The sequence below is a fragment of the Conger conger genome, chromosome 9, assembly GCF_963514075.1.
Source record: "Conger conger chromosome 9, fConCon1.1, whole genome shotgun sequence".
NCBI lineage: Eukaryota > Metazoa > Chordata > Actinopteri > Anguilliformes > Congridae > Conger > Conger conger.
This window is the reverse complement of record NC_083768.1, coordinates 47,966,878-47,975,837: the sequence shown is the minus strand read 5'-3', so window position 1 is coordinate 47,975,837 and position 8,960 is coordinate 47,966,878. Positions and strand designations below refer to the sequence as shown.

General features: G+C 39.5%; 1 long non-coding RNA gene across 1 annotated transcript; it reads left to right on the top strand.

Moving 5' to 3' along the window:
• Window positions 1-2,619: 2,619 nt before the first annotated feature.
• LOC133136266 (uncharacterized) lies at window positions 2,620-5,451 on the top strand. Its single transcript, XR_009709499.1, has 3 exons — window positions 2,620-3,155; window positions 3,527-3,703; window positions 5,374-5,451. It is a non-coding gene; the product is annotated as an uncharacterized LOC133136266 (long non-coding RNA).
• The last annotated feature ends 3,509 nt before the right edge of the window (window positions 5,452-8,960 follow it).

Genomic DNA, 8,960 nt, shown 5'->3' with positions numbered 1-8,960 from the left:
TTCAATCCCCCACCGTGGGTTTGTTGAAGTGTCCCTGAGCAAGAAACCCAACCCAAGGTGCCTTGCATGGCAGCCTATTGCTGTTGGTGTGAGCATGTGAATGGGTGAATGAGAAGCATAAATTGTAAAGCACTTGTAATATAAATGCTGTCCATTTACCATGTATTGGCATATTGATATAATTCCATGCACAACAAAATCTGTGATGCCAGCATATAAATATTAAACTGCAATCATTCTGGATAGACCATATTTGTAATGTTATATCAATAGATTTCATATTTTACCATATGCTGATTAAAGGTATTTTTAGATACAGATTACATTAGAATCATTTTATTTCAAATACTATGTGTTCTTCAAAAGCAGACCCAATAGTAAAATGTGTATGTTTACAGACGCTTACAATTTGTAGCTGGAATCCAACAAGAAAGTTTTATGACATGATAATCTTTATCTAAGATTAATCTTTATTACTTGTACGATAATATTTCTGAGTTTGAGTGTTAAGGGAAAACTAGGCCCTCTAATGCACCCTAAACATAACAATGAAAGGACTCTCAGAGGTCATGACTGACGGGGCAATGACCAGGATAGACAAATAATCCAAATGGATTGCACATATCTTGCAAGTAATGGTAGAGTCTGGACAATAAGGCTAGTGAAAGAGTTGGATACGGCACTGTCACGCTCCTTCCTACAATAAAGACAAGAACGCAGTCACGCGCTCCTGTGGTTTGGAACGCGGGACCCAGTCAAGACGGAGGCGGGACTGTGCAGGCACGCTACCGCCCACAACATCCTCACGGCTGTGGGATTACCTACATCTGACCTAGATTGACAGCCTGTTGACAGGCCAAGGAAGATTACGAAAGAAACTAACCAGCATATATCCAATTTGGCTAGCCCATATGCTCGCAATAGCACAAAGGAACAATATCGCAAGACTCTTTTTCCACCCACATTTTCCAGAGTAGATTAACCCTTTCAGATATGCGTTTAAAATATAAAGATTGTTTAAAAGGAACGCAGCCTATGGAAAACTATTATTCACAGCGAATGCTCGTCGCGTTGTTGACTTGCGATATAGGTATTATATAAAAATTAAATAGAATACACGTGTTCATTGACAAATCGTTCGCCACAAACAGCACGCTCATGGAACAGTGTTACGGAACACTCATAGTAAATGATTGTTTTCGTCCCTCCTTTCACGATCATCTGGCAGGCGATGTTTATGTACACAGTGCTAGAGCATAGAGTACATAAGTTAAATCAGTAATCCCCTTGAACTCTATGCATGTTATACACATGTATTTAAAAAGCTTTCAATAAATCATGACTAGGTGGGATGGATGGAGAAAATATATAATAGAGGGAGAGAGAGTAAATGGTACCTTTTACATTGTTTGCTTTTATTGCTTTTACTGGGAGGTCTGTGTGGTATTGGATTTGTGTGCATGGGGCACACTAGTTATAAGTGAAGGGTGCCTGATGTCGGTATGGAGGGCAGCGGTTCTGGGATGCCTTCTGCAGGTGTCATAGGCCTAACTCAGGGGTCGGCAACCCTGGTCCTGGAGAGCCGCAGGGTGTGCTGGCTTTCGTCTCCACCTTAAAATAAGCAAGCGACTCAGACCCAAGAAACCAGGTGAGGTGAGTTAACTGTGTAATCAACGGCTTTCATTGATCAATTAATGCCAAGCAACAACGAAAGCCAGCACACCCTGCGGCTCTCCAGGACCAGGGTTGCCGACCCCTGGCCTAACTCAATGAAATACCGGTGAAAGACGGTACCCACTTGAAGATCCCTATGAAATACGTGCATTAACCCACTTTTGGTTGATGCATACAATTGTTGATCATTGCCTGCTTATCTGGTTGGTAGGCTTTCCCCATGTAACAATAACACTAGATAGATTAAGTAATTTTTAAAATGTGAAGATTTGAATCGGCTAATAAAATAAACAGGCTAGCTTTTACTTAATGCATGGTCCTCCAGTGGCCTCCATATTTTTTGGGAAAAAGACCCATTATGTCTTTATTTGCCTCTGATTTGCCACAATGTTTGATTTGGAATCCCACAATTATCTAATTAACTAAGCACACAATTAAGTAATGAACTAATCAAGCAATTAATTAGGGGCAACATTAGCTTAAGCGTTAAGAGCAATCGTCCGGCAGTCAGAGGTTTGTGGGCTCAATCCAACCCTGGGTGTGTCGAGCAAGACACCTAATTGGTCCTGACCCCCAATTGTGAGTGTTAGTGTGAGTATGTGAATGTGAATGTGAATGGATGAATGAGAAGCATCAATTGTACGGTGCTTTGAATAAAGGCACTACATAAATGCAGACCATTTAACATATAGTTTAAGTGCACATTATTAGATTTTATTAAAGGGTATTATTATATGTTTTGGTTTCACCATGTTGGAATGACAACAGTGTTCATCATAGCCCCCCCCCCCCCCCCCCCCCCCCCCCCCTCCCCATTTTAGGGCACCATAATGTTTGTAATTGGTGTTTGTAATTGCTCAGGTGTGTTTAATTGCCTCCTTAATGCAGGTATAAGAGAACTCTCAACACCTAGTTTTTCCTCTAGTCATTCGACCACCTTGGGAAACTATTATTGCTGTTTATCAACATGAGGACCAAAGTTGTGCTAATGAAAGTCAAAGAAGCCATTATGAGACTGTGAAACAAGCATAAAATGGTTAGAGGCATCAGCCAAACCTTGGGCTTACCAAAATCAACTGTTTGGAACATAGTTAGGAAGAAAGAGAGCACTGGTGTGCTTACTCATTTCAAAGGGACTAGCAGGTCAAGGAAAACTTGCACTCCTGATGACAGGAATTATCCCCATAATAAAGAAAAATTCCCAAACACCTGTCTGACAGATTGTGTGGATTTGTCAATTACCACTTTCTGCAGAAGATTTCATGAACAGAAACACAGAGGCTACACTGCAAGATGCAAACCACTGGTTAGCCACAAAAACAGGATGGCCAAGACGTACTTAAAAGAGCAACCACAGTTCTGGAAAAGGCCTTGTGGACAGATGAATGAAGATTACTAATGCCAGAGTGATGGCAAAGAGAAGGAACTGCCCAAGAGCATATCAACTCTGTTGAAACGGTGGTGGGGAAGTTATGGTCTGGGTATGTACAGTATGGCTGCCGGTGGCTCACTTATCTTCATTGATGATATAACTACTGATGGTAGTAGTAAAATTATTTCTGAAGTGTATAGACACCTGCTATCTACTGAAGTTCAAGCAAATGCCTCAAAACTCATTGGCCGGTGGTTCATTCCTCAGCAATACAATGATCCCAAACATACTGCTAAAGCAACAAAGGAGTTTTTCAAAGCTAAAAAATGGTCAATTATTGAGTGTCCAAGTCAACTACCGATCTGAACTCAATTGACCATGCCTTTCATATGTTGAAGAGAGAACTTAAGGGGACTTGCCAGTACTTTTCTTTTTGTCATAATCCTTTCAGTTGAGTTATTTTTAACTACTGTGCTTCAGTTGCCAGATCGCCTGCTACAAGTACAGCAAGGTAACATCAAGGAAGACCTCCCCTACTTTTTTCCAGACCAATAGTTTGCACCAAATTTCATCAACAAATTTTTTGATCGACTCAGCTCTTTTGAACTCTGACATTTCATCTGGCTCAGCATATTTGTGAGATTCATTCCATTTGAGGTAAGTTGATTTCATTTAATTTCACTGAAACATAGTGAGCTTTTTTATTGCAGTTGAATACAAAATACTGGAATATTTTTTGTAGGCCCTATACGTTCATGGGGAAAGTAATTAATTTGTTTTGAGAGTAGAGGGGAAACACTGTTAAAGGAACACCCTTTGGTTCAAAGAAGCCCCTTCAGATTTGGGGTAAGAGCCCCAGGAACATTTTGTCTGCTTCTTGCCTCTTAATGATCTTTAACAACAAAGTTGCTCACTAATTTTCCCCAAAAGTGCATTGGTTTAAGCATAAACTTTATGTAAATACTAATGAAATATGTTCTAATTTAACAGTAGGCTAAATCAACATCCTCGAGAGACGTATTTTCCTATCGCTAGAGTAGCCTATAATATTTTTTTGAGAAACAGGTGATTTAAAAAATGTTCAACAGCGACACAAGCGTTTGAAAGCTCCATATCTGTTGGATTTTCGAAGGAATCAATGCGTGGCTACCACACTAGTTCGAATGAAAATATTGTTATTGTTTTCACAAAAAATCTTACATTTGGATTTAGAAATTCTTCGTGTATGGCAATGAGATGTGGTGACTAAACGATTATGTACGCTATAGCGAAACGAAAGAACATACGCCCAGTATATGTATCACGTTTCTCACGTCTTGGCTCGCAGAAACCGTGCAGTAAACCACGTCTGATCTTAGCCCTATTCACTCAGCAGGATCGCGAGACGACATCGACCTAGTTGACGTAACCCTTGCGTGTCATACAGTGTAAACCCGTAATTCCCACAGGCTGGGGAAACTAACCGGCCAGAACATGTAGTCTTACTTACAAATATAGGTACATTGGCTTTGTGGATCTCCAAGAGGGGAATGCTATAGTTTTTTGTAGAAACAAAATTACTCTTGCATTCAATAGGGGTTAATCAATCATTTATAATCTGTAAATTCACAATTTTAACCTTACAATATAAATGATCATGAGCATGAATACTCTAAATGGTGGAAAATTTATAGAAGTTAAATTATTTGCTAAAGCAAGTTTGGTAATCTTTTGTCATTTATAAATAATTAATTGTGAGCATTAATAATTTACCCACAGTTTTAAGTCGGGTAGAAAATATGCCAGTTGACTGTGTGTCAGTGAATATTGAATACGAACACAAACATAAATCTCTCTTTTTATTGTCTTACCAGCCTCAACAACTATGTTTATCTTTTGATAATTTGCGACCTTTGACTTATAGCAATATAATATCCTTAGGGTTGATAGTATGACCTTGATTTGAATGTGAAGACAGGGTCAAGCAAAGCATAATATTTTACCATCACATGACTCGCTTGCTAAGTGGGTAATAAGTGTATTAACAGGTCGGATGGTTTTGCTCTTTTGCTGGATACTCAGGTATTCATTATCTCAAAGTTATTGAAAATGAATGTCTGCTTGATGAAAAAGCAAATTATTACTTAAGTCCTTAAGTCCTGTAGTTAGCTTCCTTCAAAATGTCTGCCTTTAAAAGTATGGTTTATAGCAGGGGTGTCAAACTGAATCCCTAAGGGGCTGTAGTATCTGCTGGTTATTGAGGTTTCCTTTCAATCAGCTGTCAATTAAGGCCTTCTGAACAAGGAGTGTCGATTCTTTAGCCAATCAATGACTTAAATGTATCACAGGTTCTGAGAACAACCCGAAAACCAGCAGACACTGCGGCCCTCCAGGACTGGAGTTTGACACCTGTGGTTTATAGAATGGTAAGCAAAAATGTTATTTCTTTATTTAGCTTGTTTGGACTGCAGGGATTTTTTTATCTTCATACTGTATGATTTTTTTTTCATACTGATTGATTTTGGTAGGATTAAATAGTAAACATGTAAGAAACATAAACTTTGTTTTCAGAAGTCCTGTACCAACTTGGCATGTGTTGTATGGGCTTTTGACCCTCTGTAATTGTATAAATTACATATAAATGTCAGATAATATACAATCATTTTTATTTTTCTTTGTGGATGATTCTGGTGGCAATTTCAAACAGGTGCCAAACCTTCACTTCCTGTACTTAAGGTCTAAAATGAGATATTTCTTGCAGATATTTAATATTTATGGATAAAAGGCTAGTCATATGGGAGACAATAAGAAGGCGACACACAAAGTGTAAACATTTTTTGCTATAATTTTGCGTTTATTTAAACTGCTGAGGTCAATTTGACCCAAAATAAGAAAGCAGTCATAAACTCTTCACATAAAAGGAGGTAAGATTAGAAGATGGGTCAAAGTCTCAACTTAATTTCACCCCTCATCAGTGCTTCAGACAGCAAAAACCCTGCCATTCAGGAAGAGAACTAGCCTACAGTGTTTACACAATAAAATAGGGTGCAATGAAGAATGTTTTTTTTTCCCGTTTCTTTGCTCAGAGATAAATTAAGTTGTATTTCGACTGACTCTAGATCTTCAAAGGTGAGCCAATTCACAATTTACAATGCAAACAAGTCTCACACAGTCTGAAGCAATATTATCCTTCTTAAAGTATGGTCTGAAAAGTGAATGTGTTTGTATTCTCTCAGTAACTTGGGTAACGGAGGTTCTGAGACTTTGCCACTTTCTGAAGCCTGCAGCCTTGAATGAACAGCCCTGTGCTGTTTTTGTAGTGTTCTCAAGAGACGCGGTAAGGGACGGAATCATGGAATGCGGCAGCCTTGAAGCGAGTCGCACACCGCAACGCGATTAATCGATTGGGCGCGTTTGCGTCCTCTCGCCTAAGCTCCGCCCCGGCTCACGGGAGTCTTCCCCCCCCCCCCCGTCTCTGCTCCAGGATTAGACCCGGAATGCAGACGGGCCTCGGTCATGCCGTGGGGAGCCCATCTCTGCTGGGCTGGTCTGCGGGGGGTGTTTACATATCAACCTTATTTCCCAGAAAATTTGGACCTGTTTTCCTGTGTGCACTGTAAAAAAAAAAAAAAAAAAAACTCCCCCGCATTCCCACCTGTGACACAGCAGGCCTTATTATTTCACCCTTTTTCTCTGAGTCGTGGGCCTCTCCTCTCTAATTGATTCACGATGGCTGAATTGGAGGCAGACATTGGCTGCTCGGCAGACACTCGATATTGTAATAACAAAAAATCATGCCGAACGGACGACCCACTAACCCCACTGTTGGTTGGTTTAATTGTAACACAATGGCGTCACACTGTTGTCACGTAAAATGGACTGAGACTCTCATAATCATGAATACAGTCAAGAGATCTCTGACTTTTACATAGTCTATTTTCTTGAGGATGTGATGTATTCTTCCACTTGTTTATTTGTTGTCCTTAGGCCTTACAGCAGTCAGGACTTTAACCTCATAGTTTAATAATTTGGTTCGTACTCGATCTTACTTTAGGCAAGATCATTTTACTTGTTTCCAGTGACGTAAGCAAATAGTTTGTTAACTTTACTTTTGAGGCACTGATCTGTTTCAGGAATGCAAATTATTTGCCGGGTCAGGAGTGAGTATTTTCATCAGGTCAAAATTATATGACGTTAAGGTTAGCAGCCCCACAAGGTGAGGCAGTTTGCACTAGCATCTCCCAGGGAAGTGATGGTTTCAGTCGGCTGAGATCGCTGTACATCAGTGCCCACTGGTAACCCGAGTTGGTTTTCCACTCTCCCTTTATATGGGAGTGAAGGGCCAGGGCCAGTCAGTCAGTAGTACTAGTTACCTGAGAGAAAAGAAAATCAGGGCTAAATTTGGATTTGAAGGCCAGAGTTGATGATCCCTGGTCAACCTGTTGAGCTGCATGTGAAATCTCTTCCTTTGACTCTTGGCTGTGCGAGCCCTGCTTGTTGACTGGTGGGATAAAATGTGGCAGCTTACAGTATAATTCTTTAGAGCTGGTCTGTACTCTCCCATAGCCAAGCAGAGGTTGCAGCAATGAGTAATGCAAAGGAATATCATTGGGTATTCCAAAGTGGAATAAAAATCATAGAAATGAATATTGAATGTAGAGCACTATCATTCATCACCAGTGATATTCCATTCGTAAAATTAACATTGATAATGTCTTGGGTAAAGGTTGAAGGTTAAGGTGAATGTTTATTAATAGTGGAGAGCAATTAATTTTATTTTGGCACTTTTATTTACTGCCCACTGCTTATCTTACTGATCTTTATCAAGGGGCAATGCTTTATCTGCTTTCATTTCAGCTGAAATCTCAACAAGAACAGGGTTCATTTAGTGGTTTCATTAACCCAGGTATTAATCCGCAGGTATGTGCAAGACAGAAGTAATTTAATGTCTTTAATTCCTTGTTCTTTTGTGCATTAAACAAATCAATAGTAGTAAAAATGATTAAACTGAATTGATCAATATTAACAAACAGTTTCAGGACAGAAAAAAATAACAATTGATCAAAGCAATGAATTACTAAATTTCCGGTGTTTAATATGAATATTTACTTTATTGAACCTTGTGAGGTAATTTGTCTTCTGCATTTGATCTATCCTAGTTAGGAGCATTTGGCAGCCACAGTACAGTGCCCGAGAACCAATTCCAGTTCTGAAGCCAGTGCCTTGATCAAGGGCAACGACTAGCATGAATGTATTTGAGCGTCTGGAGTAAAGCTACGTGAACATGGGCAGAATGTGCAAACTCCACACAGAGAGGATTTGGCAGGGATGTAACAAATAATAAGTTGAATGGACACCTTTAATTATATTAATTTGCTAGTATGCCTCCATATTTCTCTGTTAACCCTTTCCACTTTGGCCTTTTCCTTGACCATGACTTGTTGGAGGACAAGTGGCCATAGCAACCCATTCATTTTTGTGGTGAAGCAACTAAACTAGGCCTACTGTAGGACTGGGTAGCGCAAGCTGTACTTCAGCTTTAAGCATTACTAACATAGAAGGACAACGGAAATAAGCTAACGACACAACTAGCCATAGCCTACACCTGCAATCACACAGTCGCTATATAACATAACATACTAAAATAAAGCTAGCTAACGTCTGTCTTATTCATTCCCTGATTTGTGAGAATTGTGGTACATGATGATAATCTTCTATGTAAATAAAGTGTTACAACACAATAAATAAACAACACAATATGTGACCTAGACCAACACTCTTTTGAAATGTTAATGATATGTAATGTGATAATCTTAACCAGTGTAGCAAAGTAGCACAGTTGTCTGGTTCCGGTCTTAGCAAGGATCCTAGCCCACAGCCCATCTTTCCGTTTCACCAGAAATAAGCATAACGTTGCATACATTTTGCAATTAAT